Genomic DNA, 23,673 nt, shown 5'->3' with positions numbered 1-23,673 from the left:
TACTTGGAAAGATCTAGCAGGGTTTAGGAAGAAGTGTTTAAGCACCAAAGACCAGATGTTGATTAATATGACTTGAGTACTGTAGGAAGAAGCAAAAGAACCTAAGCATAGCTTGGATTGTTTACCAAAAAGAATATAATAATGTCTGCTATACATGGTTACTGTGGTTCCTTGATTTAAAACCCATCCACTAATCAAAGAGCATGGCTGTACATATAAAAATGTGACAACCATGGTATTAAGCCATACTAATGGAATTGTAAAAATCCCTAACATCAAGATCAGGAAAGGAACCTATCTCCATTACTCTTCTGCCTTGTGATAGATCTGTTAAGCAAGTTATTCAGTAAAAGCCAGCGTGGCTACAATCTTTGCCAGGGCTGCCACCAAGACCCAAACAAATGTCAACCACCTGATCTTTATGGATGTCTTCGAGCTGTATGCCAGTCCAGATACTCTTGCAAGTTGTCCATAACTTTTCCTTAGGTATTGAAAAGAATTTGATTTGGACAAATATCAAAGGTGAAAAGAATATAATGTTGTCCAGGAATTAAAAAATAGAAAAGAATTTCAACTCGCTTGTTTTGTTGTACAACAAACTTTATTTCCTCATTCTCTTGTTACTGCTGTGGCGTCAACCATGGGTTTGTGAATGCCATCCACACCTCTTATGTGACCTTGAACGTTATCACCGTCTCTAACACGATCTCCTTTTTAAAGTCTTTTTTCCTATTAATGACATCATTTCACGTGCATTTGCTAATGTGTGCCTGGGTTACACTCCTTCACATGTTGAAAAAACTTCTTCACAAGAATTCAGAACCTGCTCCAAATTAAAATAAAAAAACAGAAAACCATTAGAACCTGCTCCAAATTAAAATAAAAAATAAGAAAAACATTAGAATCTGCTCCAAAGTAAAAAAAAAAAAGAAAAACATTAGAACCTGCTCCAAAGTAAAAAAAAAAGAAAAACATTAGAACCTGCTCCAAAGTAAAATAAAAAGAAAAACATTAGAACCTGCTCCAAAGTAAAATAAAAACAAAAACATTAGAACCTGCTCCAAAGTAAAAAAAAAAAGAAAAACATTAGAACCTGCTCCAAAGTAAAATAAAAACAAAAACATTAGAACCCGCTCCAAAGTAAAAAACAAGAAAAACATTAGAACCTGCTCCAAAGTAAAATAAAAAGAAAAACATTAGAACCTGCTCCAAAGTAAAATAAAAAGAAAAACATTAGAACCTGTTCCAAAGTAAAATAAAAAGAAAAACATTAGAACCTGCTCCAAAGTAAAATAAAAACAAAAACATTAGAACCTGCTCCAAAGTAAAAAAAAAGAAAAACATTAGAATCTGCTCCAAAGTAAAATAAAAAGAAAAACATTAGAACCTGCTCCAAAGTAAAATAAAAAAGAAAAACATTAGAACCTGCTCCAAAGTAAAAAAAAAAGAAAAACATTAGAACCTGCTCCAAAGTAAAATAAAAAGAAATACATTAGAACCTGCTCCAAAGTAAAAAAAAAGAAAAACATTAGAACCTGCTCCAAAGTAAAAAAAAAGAAAAAAATTAGAACCTGCTCCAAAGTAAAATAAAAACAAACACATTAGAACCTGCTCCAAAGTAAAAAAAAAGAAAAACATTAGATCCTGCTCCAAAGTAAAATAAAAAAGAAAAACATTAGAACCTGCTCCAAAGTAAAAAAAAAAGAAAAACATTAGAACCTGCTCCAAAGTAAAAAAAAAAAGAAAAACATTAGAACCTGCTCCAAAGTAAAAAAAAAGAAAAACATTAGAACCTGCTCCAAAGTAAAAAAAAAGAAAAACATTAGAACCTGCTCCAAAGTAAAAAAAAAGAAAAACATTAGAACCTGCTCCAAAGTAAAATAAAAACAAAAACATTAGTACCTGCCCCAAAGTAAAAAAAAAAGAAAAACATTAGAACCTGCTCCAAAGTAAAATAAAAACAAAAACATTAGAACCTGCTCCAAAGTAAAAAAAAAGAAAAACATTAGAACCTGCTCCAAAGTAAAATGAAAAGAAAAACATTAGAACCTGCTCCAAAGTAAAATAAAAAGAAAAACATTAGAACCTGTTCCAAAGTAAAATAAAAAGAAAAACATTAGAACCTGCTCCAAAGTAAAAAAAAGAAAAACATTAGAACCTGCTCCAAAGTAAAATAAACAAGAAAAACATTAGAACCTGCTCCAAAGTAAAATAAAAAGAAAAACATTAGAACCTGCTCCAAAGTAAAATAAAAACAAAAACATTAGAACCTGCTCCAAAGTAAAATAAAAAGAAAAACATTAGAACCTGCTCCAAAGTAAAATAAAAACAAACACATTAGAACCTGCTCCAAAGTAAAATAAAAAAAAACACATTAGAACCTGCTCCAAAGTAAAATAAAAAGAAAAACATTAGAACCTGCTCCAAAGTAAAATAAAAACAAACACATTAGAACCTGCTCCAAAGTAAAAAAAAAAGAAAAACATTAGAACCTGCTCCAAAGTAAAATGAAAAGAAAAACATTAGAACCTGCTCCAAAGTAAAATAAAAAGAAACACATTAGAACCTGCTCCAAAGTAAAAAAAAGAAAAACATTAGAACCTGCCCCAAAGTAAAAAAAAAAGAAAAACATTAGAACCTGCTCCAAAGTAAAAAAAAAGAAAAACATTAGAACCTGCTCCAAAGTAAAATAAAAACAAAAACATTAGAACCGGCTCCAAAGTAAAAAAAAAGAAAAACATCAGAACCTGCTCCAAAATAAAATAAAAAGAAAAACATTAGAACCTGATCCAAAGTAAAATAAAAAGAAAAACATTAGAACCTGCTCCAAAGTAAAATAAAAACAAAAATATTAGAACCTGCTCCAAAGTAAAAAAAAAGAAAAACATTAGAACCTGATCAAAAATAAAATAAAAAGAAAAACATTAGAACCTGATCCAAAGTAAAATAAAAAGAAAAACATTAGAACCTGCTCCAAAGTAAAAAAAAAAGAAAAACATTAGAATCTGCTCCAAAGTAAAATAAAAAGAAAAACATTAGAATCTGCTCCAAAGTAAAATAAAAAGAAAAACATTAGAACCTGATCCAAAGTAAAATAACAAGAAAAACATTAGAACCTGATCCAAAGTAAAATAAAAAGAAAAACATTAGAACCTGCTCCAAAGTAAAATAAAAACAAAAACATTAGAACCTGCTCCAAAGTAAAATAAAAACAAAAACATTAGAACCTGCTCCAAAGTAAAATAAAAAAGCAACACATTAGAACCTGCTCCAAAGTAAAAAAAAAGAAAAACATTAGAACCTGCTCCAAAGTAAAATAAAAAGAAAAACATTAGAACCTGCTCCAAAGTAAAATAAAAACAAAAACATTAGAACCTGCTCCAAAGTAAAAAAAAAGAAAAACATTAGAACCTGCTCCAAAATAAAATAAAAAGAAAAACATTAGAACCTGATCCAAAGTAAAATAACAAGAAAAACATTAGAACCTGATCCAAAGTAAAATAAAAAGAAAAACATTAGAACCTGCTCCAAAGTAAAATAAAAACAAAAACATTAGAACCTGCTCCAAAGTAAAATAAAAAGAAAAACATTAGAACCTGTTCCAAAGTAAAATAAAAAGAAAAACATTAGAACCTGCTCCAAAGTAAAAAAAAAGAAAAACATTAGAACCTGCTCCAAAGTAAAATAAACAAGAAAAACATTAGAACCTGCTCCAAAGTAAAATAAAAAGAAAAACATTAGAACCTGCTCCAAAGTAAAATAAAAACAAAAACATTAGAACCTGCTCCAAAGTAAAATAAAAAGAAAAACATTAGAACCTGCTCCAAAGTAAAATAAAAACAAACATATTAGAACCTGCTCCAAAGTAAAATAAAAACAAAAACATTAGAACCTGCTCCAAAGTAAAATAAAAAGAAAAACATTAGAACCTGCTCCAAAGTAAAATAAAAACAAACACATTAGAACCTGCTCCAAAGTAAAAAAAAAAGAAAAACATTAGAACCTGCTCCAAAGTAAAATGAAAAGAAAAACATTAGAACCTGCTCCAAAGTAAAATAAAAAGAAACACATTAGAACCTGCTCCAAAGTAAAAAAAAGAAAAACATTAGAACCTGCCCCAAAGTAAAAAAAAAAGAAAAACATTAGAACCTGCTCCAAAGTAAAAAAAAAGAAAAACATTAGAACCTGCTCCAAAGTAAAATAAAAACAAAAACATTAGAACCTGCTCCAAAGTAAAAAAAAAAAAAAACATCAGAACCTGCTCCAAAATAAAATAAAAAGAAAAACATTAGAACCTGATCCAAAGTAAAATAAAAAGAAAAACATTAGAACCTGCTCCAAAGTAAAATAAAAAGAAAAATATTAGAACCTGCTCCAAAGTAAAAAAAAAGAAAAACATTAGAACCTGATCAAAAATAAAATAAAAAGAAAAACATTAGAACCTGATCCAAAGTAAAATAAAAAGAAAAACATTAGAACCTGCTCCAAAGTAAAATAAAAACAAAAACATTAGAACCTGCTCCAAAGTAAAAAAAAAGAAAAACATTAGAACCTGCTCCAAAATAAAATAAAAAGAAAAACATTAGAACCTGATCCAAAGTAAAATAACAAGAAAAACATTAGAACCTGATCCAAAGTAAAATAAAAAGAAAAACATTAGAACCTGCTCCAAAGTAAAATAAAAACAAAAACATTAGAACCTGCTCCAAAGTAAAATAAAAACAAAAACATTAGAACCTGCTCCAAAGTAAAATAAAAAAGCAACACATTAGAACCTGCTCCAAAGTAAAAAAAAAAGAAAAACATTAGAACCTGCTCCAAAGTAAAATAAAAAGAAAAACATTAGAACCTGCTCCAAAGTAAAATAAAAACAAAAACATTAGAACCTGCTCCAAACTAAAAAAAAAGAAAAACATTAGAACCTGCTCCAAAATAAAATAAAAAGAAAAACATTAGAACCTGATCCAAAGTAAAATAACAAGAAAAACATTAGAACCTGATCCAAAGTAAAATAAAAAGAAAAACATTAGAACCTGCTCCAAAGTAAAATAAAAACAAACACATTAGAACCTGCTCCAAAGTAAAAAAAAAAGAAAAACATTAGAACCTGCTCCAAAGTAAAATGAAAAGAAAAACATTAGAACCTGCTCCAAAGTAAAATAAAAAGAAACACATTAGAACCTGCTCCAAAGTAAAATAAAAAGAAAAACATTAGAACCTGCTCCAAAGTAAAATAAAAACAAAAACATTAGAAACTGCTCCAAAGTAAAAAAAAAGAAAAACATTAGAACCTGCTCCAAAGTAAAATAAAAAAGAAAAACATTAGAACCTGCTCCAAAGTAAAATAAAAAGAAAAACATTAGAACCTGCTCCAAAGTAAAAAAAAGAAAAACATTAGAACCTGCTCCAAAGTAAAAAAAAAGAAAAACATTAGAACCTGCTCCAAAGTAAAATACAAACAAAAACATTAGAACCTGCTCCAAAGTAAACACAAAGAAAAACATTAGAACCTGCTCCAAAGTAAAATAAAAAAGCAACACATTAGAACCTGCTCCAAAGTAAAAAAAAAAGAAAAACATTAGAACCTGCTCCAAAGTAAAAAAAAAAGAAAAACATTAGAACCTGCTCCAAAGTAAAAAAAAAAAAAGAAAAACATTAGAACCTGCTCCAAAGTAAAAAAAAGAAAAACATTAGAACCTGCTCCAAAGTAAAATACAAACAAAAACATTAGAACCTGCTCCAAAGTAAAAACAAAGAAAAACATTAGAACCTGCTCCAAAGTAAAATAAAAAAGCAACACATTAGAACCTGCTCCAAAGTAAAAAAAAAGAAAAACATTAGAACCTGCTCCAAAGTAAAAAAAAAAGAAAAACATTAGAACCTGCTCCAAAGTAAAATAAAAACAAAAATATTAGAACCTGCTCCAAAGTAAAAAAAAAGAAAAACATTAGAACCTGCTCCAAAGTTAAATAAAAAAGAAAAACATTAGAACCTGCTCCAAAGTAAAAAAAAAAAGAAAAACATTAGAACCTGCTCCAAAGTAAAAAAAAAGAAAAACATTAGAACCTGCTCCAAAGTAAAAAAAAAAAAGAAAAACATTAGAACCTGCTCCAAAGTAAAATAAAAAGAAAAACATTAGAACCTGCTCCAAAGTAAAAAAAAAGAAAAACATTAGAACCTGCTCCAAAGTAAAATAAAAACAAAAACATTAGAATCTTCTCCAAAGTAAAATAAAAAGAAAAACATTAGAATCTGCTCCAAAGTAAAAAAAAAAGAAAAACATTAGAATCTGCTCCAAAGTAAAAAAAAAAGAAAAACATTAGAACCTGCTCCAAAGTAAAATAAAAAGAAAAACATTAGAATCTGCTCCAAAGTAAAATAAAAAGAAAAACATTAGAACCTGCTCCAAAGTAAAAAAAAAGAAAAACATTAGAACCTGCTCCAAAGTAAAATAAAACCAAAACATTAGAATCTTCTCCAAAGTAAAATAAAAAGAAAAACATTAGAATCTGCTCCAAAGTAAAATAAAAAGGAAAACATTAGAATCTGCTCCAAAGTAAAAAAAAAAGAAAAACATTAGAACCTGCTCCAAAGTAAAAAAAAAAAAAGAAAAACATTAGAATCTGCTCCAAAGTAAAATAAAAACAAAAACATTAGAATCTTCTCCAAAGTAAAATAAAAAGAAAAACATTAGAACCTGCTCCAAAGTAAAATAAAAAAAGAAAAACATTAGAACCTGCTCCAAAGTAAAATAAAAGAAAAACATTAGAACCTGCTCCAAAGTAAAATAAAAAGAAAAACATTAGAATCTGCTCCAAAGTAAAATAAAAAGAAAAACATTAGAATCTGCTCCAAAGTAAAATAAAAAGAAAAACATTAGAACCTGCTCCAAAGTAAAAAAAAAAGAAAAACATTAGAATCTGCTCCAAAGTAAAATAAAAAGAAAAACATTAGAATCTGCTCCAAAGTAAAATAAAAAGAAAAACATTAGAACCTGCTCCAAAGTAAAATAAAAAGAAAAACATTAGAACCTGCTCCAAAGTAAAAAAAAAGAAAAACATAAGAACCTGCTCCAAAGTAAAATAAAAAAGAAAAACATTAGAACCTGCTCCAAAGTAAAATAAAAAGAAAAACATTAGAACCTGCTCCAAAGTAAAAAAAAAAGAAAAACATTAGAACCTGCTCCAAAGTAAAAAAAAAAAAAGAAAAACATTAGAACCTGCTCCAAAGTAAAAAAAAGAAAAACATTAGAACCTGCTCCAAAGTAAAATACAAACAAAAACATTAGAACCTGCTCCAAAGTAAAAACAAAGAAAAACATTAGAACCTGCTCCAAAGTAAAATAAAAAAGCAACACATTAGAACCTGCTCCAAAGTAAAAAAAAAAGAAAAACATTAGAACCTGCTCCAAAGTAAAAAAAAAGAAAAACATTAGAACCTGCTCCAAAGTAAAATAAAAACAAAAATATTAGAACCTGCTCCAAAGTAAAAAAAAAGAAAAACATTAGAACCTGCTCCAAAGTAAAATAAAAAAGAAAAACATTAGAACCTGCTCCAAAGTAAAAAAAAAAAGAAAAACATTAGAACCTGCTCCAAAGTAAAAAAAAAAGAAAAACATTAGAACCTGCTCCAAAGTAAAAAAAAAAAAGAAAAACATTAGAACCTGCTCCAAAGTAAAATAAAAAGAAAAACATTAGAATCTGCTCCAAAGTAAAATAAAAAGAAAAACATTAGAACCTGCTCCAAAGTAAAATAAAAACAAAAACATTAGAACCTGCTCCAAAGTAAAATAAAAACAAAAACATTAGAACCTGCTCCAAAGTAAAAAAAAAGAAAAACATTAGAACCTGCTCCAAAGTAAAATAAAAACAAAAACATTAGAATCTTCTCCAAAGTAAAATAAAAAGAAAAACATTAGAATCTGCTCCAAAGTAAAATAAAAAGAAAAACATTAGAATCTTCTCCAAAGTAAAATAAAAAGAAAAACATTAGAACCTGCTCCAAAGTAAAATAAAAAAAGAAAAACATTAGAACCTGCTCCAAAGTAAAATAAAAGAAAAACATTAGAACCTGCTCCAAAGTAAAATAAAAAGAAAAACATTAGAATCTGCTCCAAAGTAAAATAAAAAGAAAAACATTAGAATCTGCTCCAAAGTAAAATAAAAAGAAAAACATTAGAACCTGCTCCAAAGTAAAAAAAAAGAAAAACATTAGAACCTGCTCCAAAGTAAAATAAAAAAGAAAAACATTAGAACCTGCTCCAAAGTAAAATAAAAAGAAAAACATTAGAACCTGCTCCAAAGTAAAAAAAAAAAGAAAAACATTAGAACCTGCTCCAAAGTAAAAAAAAAAAAGAAAAACATTAGAACCTGCTCCAAAGTAAAAAAAAGAAAAACATTAGAACCTGCTCCAAAGTAAAATACAAACAAAAACATTAGAACCTGCTCCAAAGTAAAAACAAAGAAAAACATTAGAACCTGCTCCAAAGTAAAATAAAAAAGCAACACATTAGAACCTGCTCCAAAGTAAAAAAAAAGAAAAACATTAGAACCTGCTCCAAAGTAAAAAAAAAGAAAAACATTAGAACCTGCTCCAAAGTAAAATAAAAACAAAAATATTAGAACCTGCTCCAAAGTAAAAAAAAAGAAAAACATTAGAACCTGCTCCAAAGTAAAATAAAAAAGAAAAACATTAGAACCTGCTCCAAAGTAAAAAAAAAAGAAAAACATTAGAACCTGCTCCAAAGTAAAAAAAAAAAGAAAAACATTAGAACCTGCTCCAAAGTAAAAAAAAAAAAGAAAAACATTAGAACCTGCTCCAAAGTAAAATAAAAAGAAAAACATTAGAACCTGCTCCAAAGTAAAAAAAAAGAAAAACATTAGAACCTGCTCCAAAGTAAAATAAAAACAAAAACATTAGAATCTTCTCCAAAGTAAAATAAAAAGAAAAACATTAGAATCTGCTCCAAAGTAAAATAAAAAGAAAAACATTAGAATCTGCTCCAAAGTAAAAAAAAAAGAAAAACATTAGAACCTGCTCCAAAGTAAAATAAAAAGAAAAACATTAGAACCTGCTCCAAAGTAAAATGAAAAGAAAAACATTAGAACCTGCTCCAAAGTAAAAAAAAAGAAAAACATTAGAACCTGCTCCAAAGTAAAATAAAACCAAAACATTAGAATCTTCTCCAAAGTAAAATAAAAAGAAAAACATTAGAATCTGCTCCAAAGTAAAATAAAAAGGAAAACATTAGAATCTGCTCCAAAGTAAAAAAAAAAGAAAAACATTAGAACCTGCTCCAAAGTAAAAAAAAAAAGAAAAACATTAGAATCTGCTCCAAAGTAAAATAAAAACAAAAACATTAGAATCTTCTCCAAAGTAAAATAAAAAGAAAAACATTAGAACCTGCTCCAAAGTAAAATAAAAAAAGAAAAACATTAGAACCTGCTCCAAAGTAAAATAAAAGAAAAACATTAGAACCTGCTCCAAAGTAAAATAAAAAGAAAAACATTAGAATCTGCTCCAAAGTAAAATAAAAAGAAAAACATTAGAATCTGCTCCAAAGTAAAATAAAAAGAAAAACATTAGAACCTGCTCCAAAGTAAAAAAAAAAGAAAAACATTAGAATCTGCTCCAAAGTAAAATAAAAAGAAAAACATTAGAATCTGCTCCAAAGTAAAATAAAAAGAAAAACATTAGAACCTGCTCCAAAGTAAAATAAAAAGAAAAACATTAGAACCTGCTCCAAAGTAAAAAAAAAGAAAAACATTAGAACCTGCTCCAAAGTAAAATAAAAAAGAAAAACATTAGAACCTGCTCCAAAGTAAAATAAAAAGAAAAACATTAGAACCTGCTCCAAAGTAAAAAAAAAAGAAAAACATTAGAACCTGCTCCAAAGTAAAAAAAAAAAAAGAAAAACATTAGAACCTGCTCCAAAGTAAAAAAAAGAAAAACATTAGAACCTGCTCCAAAGTAAAATACAAACAAAAACATTAGAACCTGCTCCAAAGTAAAAACAAAGAAAAACATTAGAACCTGCTCCAAAGTAAAATAAAAAAGCAACACATTAGAACCTGCTCCAAAGTAAAAAAAAAAAGAAAAACATTAGAACCTGCTCCAAAGTAAAAAAAAAGAAAAACATTAGAACCTGCTCCAAAGTAAAATAAAAACAAAAATATTAGAACCTGCTCCAAAGTAAAAAAAAAAGAAAAACATTAGAACCTGCTCCAAAGTAAAATAAAAAAGAAAAACATTAGAACCTGCTCCAAAGTAAAAAAAAAAAGAAAAACATTAGAACCTGCTCCAAAGTAAAAAAAAAAGAAAAACATTAGAACCTGCTCCAAAGTAAAAAAAAAAAAGAAAAACATTAGAACCTGCTCCAAAGTAAAATAAAAACAAAAACATTAGAACCTGCTCCAAAGTAAAATAAAAAGAAAAACATTAGAACCTGCTCCAAAGTAAAAAAAAAGAAAAACATTAGAACCTGCTCCAAAGTAAAATAAAAACAAAAACATTAGAATCTTCTCCAAAGTAAAATAAAAAGAAAAACATTAGAATCTGCTCCAAAGTAAAATAAAAAGAAAAACATTAGAATCTGCTCCAAAGTAAAAAAAAAAGAAAAACATTAGAACCTGCTCCAAAGTAAAATAAAAAGAAAAACATTAGAATCTGCTCCAAAGTAAAATAAAAAGAAAAACATTAGAACCTGCTCCAAAGTAAAAAAAAAGAAAAACATTAGAACCTGCTCCAAAGTAAAATAAAAACAAAAACATTAGAATCTTCTCCAAAGTAAAATAAAAAGAAAAACATTAGAATCTGCTCCAAAGTAAAATAAAAAGGAAAACATAAGAATCTGCTCCAAAGTTAAAAAAAAAGAAAAACATTAGAACCTGCTCCAAAGTAAAAAAATAAAGAAAAGCATTAGAATCTGCTCCAAAGTAAAATAAAAACAAAAACATTAGAATCTTCTCCAAAGTAAAATAAAAAGAAAAACATTAGAACCTGCTCCAAAGTAAAATAAAAAGAAAAACATTAGAACCTGCTCCAAAGTAAAATAAAAGAAAAACATTAGAACCTGCTCCAAAGTAAAATAAAAAGAAAAACATTAGAATCTGCTCCAAAGTAAAATAAAAAGAAAAACATTAGAATCTGCTCCAAAGTAAAATAAAAAGAAAAACATTAGAACCTGCTCCAAAGTAAAAAAAAAAGAAAAACATTAGAATCTGCTCCAAAGTAAAATAAAAAGAAAAACATTAGAATCTGCTCCAAAGTAAAATAAAAAGAAAAACATTAGAACCTGCTCCAAAGTAAAATAAAAAGAAAAACATTAGAACCTGCTCCAAAGTAAAAAAAAAGAAAAACATTAGAACCTGCTCCAAAGTAAAATAAAAAAGAAAAACATTAGAACCTGCTCCAAAGTAAAATAAAAAGAAAAACATTAGAACCTGCTCCAAAGTAAAAAAAAAAGAAAAACATTAGAACCTGCTCCAAAGTAAAAAAAAAAAAAGAAAAACATTAGAACCTGCTCCAAAGTAAAAAAAAGAAAAACATTAGAACCTGCTCCAAAGTAAAATACAAACAAAAACATTAGAACCTGCTCCAAAGTAAAAACAAAGAAAAACATTAGAACCTGCTCCAAAGTAAAATAAAAACAAAAACATTAGAACCTGCTCCAAAGTAAAAAAAAAAGAAAAACATTAGAACCTGCTCCAAAGTAAAAAAAAAGAAAAACATTAGAACCTGCTCCAAAGTAAAATAAAAACAAAAATATTAGAACCTGCTCCAAAGTAAAATAAAAACAAAAATATTAGAACCTGCTCCAAAGTAAAAAAAAAGAAAAACATTAGAACCTGCTCCAAAGTAAAATAAAAAAGAAAAACATTAGAACCTGCTCCAAAGTAAAAAAAAAAAGAAAAACATTAGAACCTGCTCCAAAGTAAAAAAAAAAGAAAAACATTAGAACCTGCTCCAAAGTAAAAAAAAAAAAAGAAAAACATTAGAACCTGCTCCAAAGTAAAATAAAAAGAAAAACATTAGAACCTGCTCCAAAGTAAAAAAAAAGAAAAACATTAGAACCTGCTCCAAAGTAAAATAAAAACAAAAACATTAGAATCTTCTCCAAAGTAAAATAAAAAGAAAAACATTAGAATCTGCTCCAAAGTAAAATAAAAAGGAAAACATTAGAATCTGCTCCAAAGTAAAAAAAAAAGAAAAACATTAGAACCTGCTCCAAAGTAAAAAAAAAAAGAAAAGCATTAGAATCTGCTCCAAAGTAAAATAAAAACAAAAACATTAGAATCTTCTCCAAAGTAAAATAAAAAGAAAAACATTAGAACCTGCTCCAAAGTAAAATAAAAAGAAAAACATTAGAACCTGCTCCAAAGTAAAATAAAAGAAAAACATTAGAACCTGCTCCAAAGTAAAATAAAAAGAAAAACATTAGAATCTGCTCCAAAGTAAAATAAAAAGAAAAACATTAGAATCTGCTCCAAAGTAAAATAAAAAGAAAAACATTAGAACCTGCTCCAAAGTAAAAAAAAAAGAAAAACATTAGAATCTGCTCCAAAGTAAAATAAAAAGAAAAACATTAGAATCTGCTCCAAAGTAAAATAAAAAGAAAAACATTAGAACCTGCTCCAAAGTAAAATAAAAAGAAAAACATTAGAACCTGCTCCAAAGTAAAAAAAAAGAAAAACATTAGAACCTGCTCCAAAGTAAAATAAAAAAGAAAAACATTAGAACCTGCTCCAAAGTAAAATAAAAAGAAAAACATTAGAACCTGCTCCAAAGTAAAAAAAAAAGAAAAACATTAGAACCTGCTCCAAAGTAAAAAAAAAAAGAAAAACATTAGAACCTGCTCCAAAGTAAAAAAAAGAAAAACATTAGAACCTGCTCCAAAGTAAAATACAAACAAAAACATTAGAACCTGCTCCAAAGTAAAAACAAAGAAAAACATTAGAACCTGCTCCAAAGTAAAATAAAAACAAAAACATTAGAACCTGCTCCAAAGTAAAAAAAAAAGAAAAACATTAGAACCTGCTCCAAAGTAAAAAAAAAGAAAAACATTAGAACCTGCTCCAAAGTAAAATAAAAACAAAAATATTAGAACCTGCTCCAAAGTAAAATAAAAACAAAAATATTAGAACCTGCTCCAAAGTAAAAAAAAAGAAAAACATTAGAACCTGCTCCAAAGTAAAATAAAAAAGAAAAACATTAGAACCTGCTCCAAAGTAAAAAAAAAAAGAAAAACATTAGAACCTGCTCCAAAGTAAAAAAAAAAGAAAAACATTAGAACCTGCTCCAAAGTAAAAAAAAAAAAGAAAAACATTAGAACCTGCTCCAAAGTAAAATAAAAAGAAAAACATTAGAATCTGCTCCAAAGTAAAATAAAAAGAAAAACATTAGAACCTGCTCCAAAGTAAAATAAAAACAAAAACATTAGAACCTGCTCCAAAGTAAAATAAAAAGAAAAACATTAGAACCTGCTCCAAAGTAAAAAAAAAGAAAAACATTAGAACCTGCTCCAAAGTAAAATAAAAACAAAAACATTAGAATCTTCTCCAAAGTAAAATAAAAAGAAAAACATTAGAATCTGCTCCAAAGTAAAATAAAAAGAAAAACATTAGAATCTGCTCCAAAGTAAAAAAAAAAGAAAAACATTAGAACCTGCTCCAAAGTAAAATAAAAAGAAAAACATTAGAATCTGCTCCAAAGTAAAATAAAAAGAAAAACATTAGAACCTGCTCCTAAGTAAAAAAAAAGAAAAACATTAGAACCTGCTCCAAAGTAAAATAAAAACAAAAACATTAGAATCTTCTCCAAAGTAAAATAAAAAGAAAAACATTAGAATCTGCTCCAAAGTAAAATAAAAAGGAAAACATTAGAATCTGCTCCAAAGTAAAAAAAAAAGAAAAACATTAGAACCTGCTCCAAAGTAAAAAAAAAAAGAAAAACATTAGAATCTGCTCCAAAGTAAAATAAAAACAAAAACATTAGAATCTTCTCCAAAGTAAAATAAAAAGAAAAACATTAGAACCTGCTCCAAAGTAAAATAAAAAAAGAAAAACATTAGAACCTGCTCCAAAGTAAAATAAAAGAAAAACATTAGAACCTGCTCCAAAGTAAAATAAAAAGAAAAACATTAGAATCTGCTCCAAAGTAAAATAAAAAGAAAAACATTAGAATCTGCTCCAAAGTAAAATAAAAAGAAAAACATTAGAACCTTCTCCAAAGTAAAAAAAAAAGAAAAACATTAGAATCTGCTCCAAAGTAAAATAAAAAGAAAAACATTAGAATCTGCTCCAAAGTAAAATAAAAAGAAAAACATTAGAACCTGCTCCAAAGTAAAATAAAAAGAAAAACATTAGAACCTGCTCCAAAGTAAAAAAAAAAGAAAAACATTAGAATCTGCTCCAAAGTAAAAAAAAAAGAAAAACATTAGAATCTGCTCCAAAGTAAAATAAAAAGAAAAACATTAGAACCTGCTCCAAAGTAAAATAAAAAGAAAAACATTAGAACCTGCTCCAAAGTAAAATAAAAAGAAAAACATTAGAATCTGCTCCAAAGTAAAAAAAAAAGAAAAACATTAGAACCTGCTCCAAAGTAAAATAAAAAGAAAAACATTAGAATCTGCTCCAAAGTAAAATAAAAAGAAAAACATTAGAATCTGCTCCAAAGTAAAATAAAAAGAAAAACATTAGAACCTGCTCCAAAGTAAAAAAAAAAGAAAAACATTAGAATCTGCTCCAAAGTAAAATAAAAAGAAAAACATTAGAACCTGCTCCAAAGTAAAAAAAAAAAGAAAAACATTAGAATCTGCTCCAAAGTAAAATAAAAAGAAAAACATTAGAACCTGCTCCAAAGTAAAATAAAAAGAAAAACATTAGAATCTGCTCCAAAGTAAAAAAAAAAGAAAAACATTAGAACCTGCTCCAAAGTAAAATAAAAAGAAAAACATTAGAATCTGCTCCAAAGTAAAAAAAAAAAAAGAAAAACATTAGAATCTGCTCCAAAGTAAAAAAAAAAGAAAAACATTAGAACCTGCTCCAAAGTAAAATAAAAAGAAAAACATTAGAATCTGCTCCAAAGTAAAAAAAAAAAGAAAAACATTAGAACCTGCTCCAAAGTAAAATAAAAATAAAAACATTAGAACCTGCTCCAAAGTAAAAAAAAAAGAAAAACATTAGAATCTGCTCCAAAGTAAAATAAAAAGAAAAACATTAGAATCTTCTCCAAAGTAAAAAAAAAAGAAAAACATTAGAACCTGCTCCAAAGTAAAATAAAAAGAAAAACATTAGAACCTGCTCCAAAGTAAAATAAAAAGAAAAACATTAGAACCTGCTCCAAAGTAAAAGAAAAAGAAAAACATTAGAATCTGCTCCAAAGTAAAAAAAAAAGAAAAACATTAGAACCTGCTCCAAAGTAAAATAAAAAGAAAAACATTAGAACCTGCTCCAAAGTAAAATAAAAAGAAAAACATTAGAATCTTCTCCAAAGTAAAAAAAAAAGAAAAACATTAGAATCTGCTCCAAAGTAAAATAAAAAGAAAAACATTAGAACCTGCTCCAAAGTAAAATAAAAAGAAAAACATTAGAACCTGCTCCAAAGTAAAATAAAAAGGAAAACATTAGAATCTGCTCCAAAGTAAAAAAAAAAGAAAAACATTAGAACCTGCTCCAAAGTAAAAAAAAAAGAAAAACATTAGAATCTGCTCCAAAGTAAAATAAAAAGAAAAACATTAGAATCTGCTCCAAAGTAAAATAAAAAGAAAAACATTAGAATCTGCTCCAAAGTAAAATAAAAAGAAAAACATTAGAACCTGCTCCAAAGTAAAATAAAAAGGAAAACATTAGAATCTGCTCCAAAGTAAAAAAAAAAGAAAAACATTAGAACCTGCTCCAAAGTAAAAAAAAAAGAAAAACATTAGAATCTGCTCCAAAGTAAAAAAAAAAGAAAAACATTAGAATCTGCTCCAAAGTAAAAAAAAAAGAAAAACATTAGAATCTGCTCCAAAGTAAAATAAAAGAAAAACATTAGAACCTGCTCCAAAGTAAAATAAAAAGAAAAACATTAGAATCTTCTCCAAAGTAAAATAAAAAGAAAAACATTAGAATCTTCTCCAAAGTAAAATAAAAAGAAAAACATTAGAACCTGCTCCAAAGTAAAATAAAAAGAAAAACATTAGAATCTTCTCCAAAGTAAAATAAAAAGAAAAACATTAGAACCTGCTCCAAAGTAAAATAAAAAGAAAAACATTAGAACCTGCTCCAAAGTAAAATAAAAAGAAAAACATTAGAACCTGCTCCAAAGTAAAATAAAAAGAAAAACATTAGAATCTTCTCCAAAGTAAAAAAAAAAAGAAAAACATTAGAATCTGCTCCAAAGAAAAAAAAAAGGAAAAACATTAGAACCTGCTCCAAAGTAAAATAAAAAGAAAAACATTAGAATCTTCTCCAAAGTAAAATAAAAAGAAAAACATTAGAACCTGCTCCAAAGTAAAATAAAAAGAAAAACATTAGAACCTGCTCCAAAGTAAAATAAAAAGAAAAACATTAGAACCTGCTCCAAAGTAAAATAAAAAGAAAAACATTAGAATCTTCTCCAAAGTAAAAAAAAAAAAGAAAAACATTAGAATCTGCTCCAAAGTAAAATAAAAAGAAAAACATTAGAACCTGCTCCAAAGTAAAATAAAAAGAAAAACATTAGAACCTGCTCCAAAGTAAAATAAAAAGAAAAACATTAGAACCTGCTCCAAAGTAAAATAAAAAGGAAAACATTAGAATCTGCTCCAAAGTAAAAAAAAAAGAAAAACATTAGAACCTGCTCCAAAGTAAAAAAAAAAGAAAAACATTAGAATCTGCTCCAAAGTAAAATAAAAACAAAAACATTAGAACCTGCTCCAAAGTAAAAAAAAAAGAAAAACATTAGAATCTGCTCCAAAGTAAAATAAAAAGAAAAACATTAGAACCTGCTCCAAAGTAAAATAAAAAGAAAAACATTAGAATCTGCTCCAAAGTAAAATAAAAAGAAAAACATTAGAACCTGCTCCAAAGTAAAATAAAAAGAAAAACATTAGAACCTGCTCCAAAGTAAAAAAAAAGAAAAACATTAGAATCTGCACCAAAGTAAAAAAAAAAGAAAAACATTAGAATCTGCTCCAAAGTAAAATAAAAAGAAAAACATTAGAATCTTCTCCAAAGTAAAAAAAAAAGAAAAACATTAGAATCTGCTCCAAAGTAAAATAAAAGAAAAACATTAGAACCTGCTCAAAAGTAAAATAAAAAGAAAAACATTAGAACCTGCTCCAAAGTAAAATAAAAAGAAAAACATTAGAACCTGCTCCAAAGTAAAATAAAAAGAAAAACATTAGAATCTGCTCCAAAGTAAAATAAAAAGGAAAACATTAGAATCTGCTCCAAAGTAAAAAAAAAAGAAAAACATTAGAACCTGCTCCAAAGTAAAAAAAAAAAGAAAAACATTAGAATCTGCTCCAAAGTAAAATAAAAACGAAAACATTAGAATCTTCTCCAAAGTAAAATAAAAAGAAAAACATTAGAACCTGCTCCAAAGTAAAATAAAAAAAGAAAAACATTAGAACCTGCTCCAAAGTAAAATAAAAGAAAAACATTAGAACCTGCTCCAAAGTAAAATAAAAAGAAAAACATTAGAACCTGCTCCAAAGTAAAAAAAAAAGAAAAACATTAGAACCTGCTCCAAAGTAAAATAAAAAGAAAAACATTAGAACCTGCTCCAAAGTAAAAAAAAAAGAAAAACATTAGAATCTGCTCCAAAGTAAAAAAAAAAGAAAAACATTAGAATCTGCTCCAAAGTAAAATAAAAAGAAAAACATTAGAACCTGCTCCAAAGTAAAAAAAAAAGAAAAACATTAGAATCTGCTCCAAAGTAAAATAAAAAGAAAAACATTAGAACCTGCTCCAAAGTAAAATAAAAAGAAAAACATTAGAATCTGCTCCAAAGTAAAATAAAAAGAAAAACATTAGAACCTGCTCCAAAGTAAAATAAAAAGAAAAACATTAGAATCTGCTCCAAAGTAAAATAAAAAGAAAAACATTAGAACCTGCTCCAAAGTAAAAAAAAAGAAAAACATTAGAATCTGCACCAAAGTAAAAAAAAAAGAAAAACATTAGAATCTGCTCCAAAGTAAAATAAAAAGAAAAACATTAGAATCTTCTCCAAAGTAAAAAAAAAAAGAAAAACATTAGAATCTGCTCCAAAGTAAAATAAAAGAAAAACATTAGAACCTGCTCAAAAGTAAAATAAAAAGAAAACATTAGAACCTGCTCCAAAGTAAAATAAAAAGAAAAACATTAGAACCTGCTCCAAAGTAAAATAAAAAGAAAAACATTAGAATCTGCTCCAAAGTAAAATAAAAAGGAAAACATTAGAATCTGCTCCAAAGTAAAAAAAAAAGAAAAACATTAGAACCTGCTCCAAAGTAAAAAAAAAAAGAAAAACATTAGAATCTGCTCCAAAGTAAAATAAAAACAAAAACATTAGAATCTTCTCCAAAGTAAAATAAAAAGAAAAACATTAGAACCTGCTCCAAAGTAAAATAAAAAAAGAAAAACATTAGAACCTGCTCCAAAGTAAAATAAAAGAAAAACATTAGAACCTGCTCCAAAGTAAAATAAAAAGAAAAACATTAGAATCTGCTCCAAAGTAAAATAAAAAGAGAAACATTAGAATCTGCTATAAAGTAAAATAAAAAGAAAAACATTAGAACCTGCTCCAAAGTAAAAAAAAAGAAAAACATTAGAATCTGCTCCAAAGTAAAATAAAAAGAAAAACATTAGAATCTGCTCCAAAGTAAAATAAAAAGAAAAACATTAGAACCTGCTCCAAAGTAAAAAAAAAGAAAAACATTAGAATCTGCTCCAAAGTAAAAAAAAAAGAAAAACATTAGAACCTGCTCCAAAGTAAAATAAAAAGAAAAACATTAGAACCTGCTCCAAAGTAAAAAAAAAAGAAAAACATTAGAATCTGCTCCAAAGTAAAAAAAAAAGAAAAACATTAGAATCTGCTCCAAAGTAAAATAAAAAGAAAAACATTAGAACCTGCTCCAAAGTAAAATAAAAAGAAAAACATTAGAACCTGCTCCAAAGTAAAAAAAAAACAAAAACATCAGAACCTGCTCCAAAGTAAAAAAAAAAGAAAAACATTAGAATCTGCTCCAAAGTAAAATAAAAAGAAAAACATTTGAACCTGCTCCAAAGTAAAAAAAAAACAAAAACATCAGAACCTGCTCCAAAGTAAAAAAAAAAGAAAAACATTAGAATCTGCTCCAAAGTAAAATAAAAAGAAAAACATTAGAATCTGCTCCAAAGTAAAATAAAAAGAAAAACATTAGAATCTGCTCCAAAGTAAAATAAAAAGAAAAACATTAGAATCTGCTCCAAAGTAAAATAAAAGAAAAACATTAGAATCTTCTCCAAAGTAAAATAAAAAGAAAAACATTAGAACCTGCTCCAAAGTAAAATAAAAAGAAAAACATTAGAACCTGCTCCAAAGTAAAAAAAAAAAGAAAAACATTAGAATCTGCTCCAAAGTAAAATAAAAAGAAAAACATTAGAATCTGCTCCAAAGTAAAATAAAAAGAAAAACATTAGAATCTTCTCCAAAGTAAAATAAAAAGAGAAACATTAGAATCTGCTATAAAGTAAAATAAAAAGAAAAACATTAGAACCTGCTCCAAAGTAAAAAAAAAAGAAAAACATTAGAATCTGCTCCAACGTAAAATAAAAAGAAAAACATTAGAATCTGCTCCAAAGTAAAATAAAAAGAAAAACATTAGAACCTGCTCCAAAGTAAAAAAAAAGAAAAACATTAGAATCTGCTCCAAAGTAAAAAAAAAAGAAAAACATTAGAACCTGCTCCAAAGTAAAATAAAAAGAAAAACATTAGAACCTGCTCCAAAGTAAAAAAAAAGAAAAACATTAGAATCTGCTCCAAAGTAAAAAAAAAAGAAAAACATTAGAATCTGCTCCAAAGTAAAATAAAAAGAAAAACATTAGAACCTGCTCCAAAGTAAAATAAAAAGAAAAACATTAGAACCTGCTCCAAAGTAAAAAAAAAACAAAAACATCAGAACCTGCTCCAAAGTAAAAAAAAAAGAAAAACATTAGAATCTGCTCCAAAGTAAAATAAAAAGAAAAACATTTGAACCTGCTCCAAAGTAAAAAAAAAACAAAAACATCAGAACCTGCTCCAAAGTAAAAAAAAAAGAAAAACATTAGAATCTGCTCCAAAGTAAAATAAAAAGAAAAACATTAGAATCTGCTCCAAAGTAAAATAAAAAGAAAAACATTAGAATCTGCTCCAAAGTAAAATAAAAAGAAAAACATTAGAATCTGCTCCAAAGTAAAATAAAAGAAAAACATTAGAATCTTCTCCAAAGTAAAATAAAAAGAAAAACATTAGAACCTGCTCCAAAGTAAAATAAAAAGAAAAACATTAGAACCTGCTCCAAAGTAAAAAAAAAAAGAAAAACATTAGAATCTGCTCCAAAGTAAAATAAAAAGAAAAACATTAGAATCTGCTCCAAAGTAAAATAAAAAGAAAAACATTAGAATCTTCTCCAAAGTAAAATAAAAAGAAAAACATTAGAACCTGCTCCAAAGTAAAATAAAAAGAAAAACATTAGAATCTGCTCCAAAGTAAAAAAAAAAGAAAAACATTAGAATCTGCTCCAAAGTAAAAAAAAAAGAAAAACATTAGAATCTTCTCCAAAGTAAAAAAAAAAGAAAAACATTAGAATCTTCTCCAAAGTAACAAAAAAAGAAAAACATTAGAACCTGCTCCAAAGTAAAAAAAAAAGAAAAACATTAGAATCTTCTCCAAAGTAAAATAACAAGAAAAACATTAGAATCTTCTCCAAAGTAAAAAAAAAAGAAAAACATTAGAACCTGTTCCAAAGTAAAAAAAAAAGAAAAACATTAGAATCTTCTCCAAAGTAAAATAAAAAGAAAAACATTAGAACCTGCTCCAAAGTAAAATAAAAAGAAAAACATTAGAATCTGCTCCAAAGTAAAAAAAAAAGAAAAACATTAGGACCTGCTCCAAAGTAAAAAAAAAAAGAAAAACATTAGAATCTGCTCCAAAGTAAAAAAAAAAAGAAAAACATTAGAACCTGCTCCAAAGTAAAAAAAAAAGAAAAACATTAGAACCTGCTCCAAAGTAAAAAAAAAAGAAAAACATTAGAATCTTCTCCAAAGTAAAATAAAAAGAAAAACATTAGAATCTTCTCCAAAGTAAAATAAAAAGAAAAACATTAGAACCTGCTCCAAAGTAAAATAAAAAGACAAACATTAGAACCTGCTCCAAAGTAAAAAAAAAAGAAAAACATTAGAATCTTCTCCAAATTAAAAAAAAAAGTAAAACATTAGAACCTGCTCCAAAGTAAAAAAAAAAGAAAAACATTAGAATCTGCTCCAAAGTAAAATAAAAAGAAAAACATTAGAACCTGCTCCAAAGTAAAATAAAAAAAGAAAAACATTAGAACCTGCTCCAAAGTAAAATAAAAAGAAAAACATTAGAACCTGCTCCAAAGTAAAATAAAAAGGAAAACATTAGAATCTGCTGCAAAGTAAAAAAAAAAAGAAAAACATTAGAACCTGCTCCAAAGTAAAAAAAAAAGAAAAACATTAGAATCTGCTCCAAAGTAAAATAAAAAGAAAAACATTAGAATCTGCTCCAAAGTAAAATAAAAAGAAAAACATTAGAACCTGCTCCAAAGTAAAATAAAAAGAAAAACATTAGAACCTGCTCCAAAGTAAAATAAAAAGAAAAACATTAGAACCTGCTCCAAAGTAAAATAAAAAGAAAAACATTAGAACCTGCTCCAAAGTAAAATAAAAAGAAAAACATTAGAACCTGCTCCAAAGTAAAATAAAAAGGAAAACATTAGAATCTGCTCCAAAGTAAAAAAAAAAGAAAAACATTAGAACCTGCTCCAAAGTAAAAAAAAAAGAAAAACATTAGAATCTGCTCCAAAGTAAAATAAAAACAAAAACATTAGAATCTTCTCCAAAGTAAAATAAAAAGAAAAACATTAGAACCTGCTCCAAAGTAAAATAAAAAGAAAAACATTAGAACCTGCTCCAAAGTAAAATAAAAAGAAAAACATTAGAATCTGCTCCAAAGTAAAATAAAAAGAAAAACATTAGAACCTGCTCCAAAGTAAAATAAAAAGAAAAACATTAGAATCTGCTCCAAAGTAAAATAAAAAGAAAAACATTAGAACCTGCTCCAAAGTAAAAAAAAAGAAAAACATTAGAATCTGCACCAAAGTAAAAAAAAAAGAAAAACATTAGAATCTGCTCCAAAGTAAAATAAAAAGAAAAACATTAGAATCTTCTCCAAAGTAAAAAAAAAAGAAAAACATTAGAATCTGCTCCAAAGTAAAATAAAAAGAAAAACATTAGAACCTGCTCCAAAGTAAAATAAAAAGAAAAACATCAGAACCTGCTCCAAAGTAAAATAAAAAGAAAAACATTAGAACCTGCTCCAAAGTAAAATAAAAAGAAAAACATTAGAATCTGCTCCAAAGTAAAATAAAAAGGAAAACATTAGAATCTGCTCCAAAGTAAAAAAAAAAAGAAAAACATTAGAACCTGCTCCAAAGTAAAAAAAAAAGAAAAACATTAGAATCTGCTCCAAAGTAAAATAAAAAGAAAAACATTAGAATCTTCTCCAAAGTAAAATAAAAAGAAAAACATTAGAACCTGCTCCAAAGTAAAATAAAAAGAAAAACATTAGAACCTGCTCCAAAGTAAAAAAAAAAGAAAAACATTAGAATCTGCTCCAAAGTAAAAAAAAAAGAAAAACATTAGAATCTGCTCCAAAGTAAAATAAAAAGAAAAACATTAGAACCTGCTCCAAAGTAAAATAAAAACAAAAACATTAGAACCTGCTCCAAAGTAAAATAAAAACAAAAACATTAGAACCTGCTCCAAAGTAAAAAAAAAACAAAAACATCAGAACCTGCTCCAAAGTAAAAAAAAAACAAAAACATCAGAACCTGCTCCAAAGTAAAATAAAAAGAAAAACATTAGAATCTGCTCCAAAGTAAAATAAAAAGGAAAACATTAGAATCTGCTCCAAAGTAAAAAAAAAAAGAAAAACATTAGAACCTGCTCCAAAGTAAAAAAAAAAGAAAAACATTAGAATCTGCTCCAAAGTAAAATAAAAAGAAAAACATTAGAATCTTCTCCAAAGTAAAATAAAAAGAAAAACATTAGAACCTGCTCCAAAGTAAAATAAAAAGAAAAACATTAGAACCTGCTCCAAAGTAAAAAAAAAAGAAAAACATTAGAATCTGCTCCAAAGTAAAAAAAAAAGAAAAACATTAGAATCTGCTCCAAAGTAAAATAAAAAGAAAAACATTAGAACCTGCTCCAAAGTAAAATAAAAACAAAAACATTAGAACCTGCTCCAAAGTAAAATAAAAACAAAAACATTAGAACCTGCTCCAAAGTAAAAAAAAAACAAAAACATCAGAACCTGCTCCAAAGTAAAAAAAAAACAAAAACATCAGAACCTGCTCCAAAGTAAAATAAAAAGAAAAACATTAGAACCTGCTCCAAAGTAAAAAAAAAAGAAAAACATCAGAACCTGCTCCAAAGTAAAAAAAAAAGAAAAACATTAGAATCTGCTCCAAAG

General features: G+C 26.6%; 2 long non-coding RNA genes across 2 annotated transcripts; both read right to left on the bottom strand.

The window, feature by feature from the left end:
- Positions 1–1,488: 1,488 nt before the first annotated feature.
- LOC145242433 (uncharacterized) lies at positions 1,489–10,895 on the bottom strand. Its single transcript, XR_013862734.1, has 2 exons — positions 4,997–10,895; positions 1,489–4,663 (listed from the first exon to the last, which is right to left on the bottom strand). It is a non-coding gene; the product is annotated as an uncharacterized LOC145242433 (long non-coding RNA).
- Positions 10,896–11,508: 613 nt separating this feature from the next.
- On the bottom strand, positions 11,509–14,338 carry LOC145242434 (uncharacterized). The gene is made up of 2 exons (XR_013862735.1): positions 11,811–14,338; positions 11,509–11,773 (listed from the first exon to the last, which is right to left on the bottom strand). It is a non-coding gene; the product is annotated as an uncharacterized LOC145242434 (long non-coding RNA).
- Positions 14,339–23,673: the final 9,335 nt, after the last annotated feature.

Source organism: Euprymna scolopes, chromosome 21 (assembly GCF_053919585.1).
Source record: "Euprymna scolopes isolate OS-2025 chromosome 21, ASM5391958v1, whole genome shotgun sequence".
Taxonomy (NCBI): Eukaryota; Metazoa; Mollusca; class Cephalopoda; order Sepiida; family Sepiolidae; genus Euprymna; species Euprymna scolopes.
This window is presented reverse-complemented; position numbering and strand designations above follow the sequence as displayed.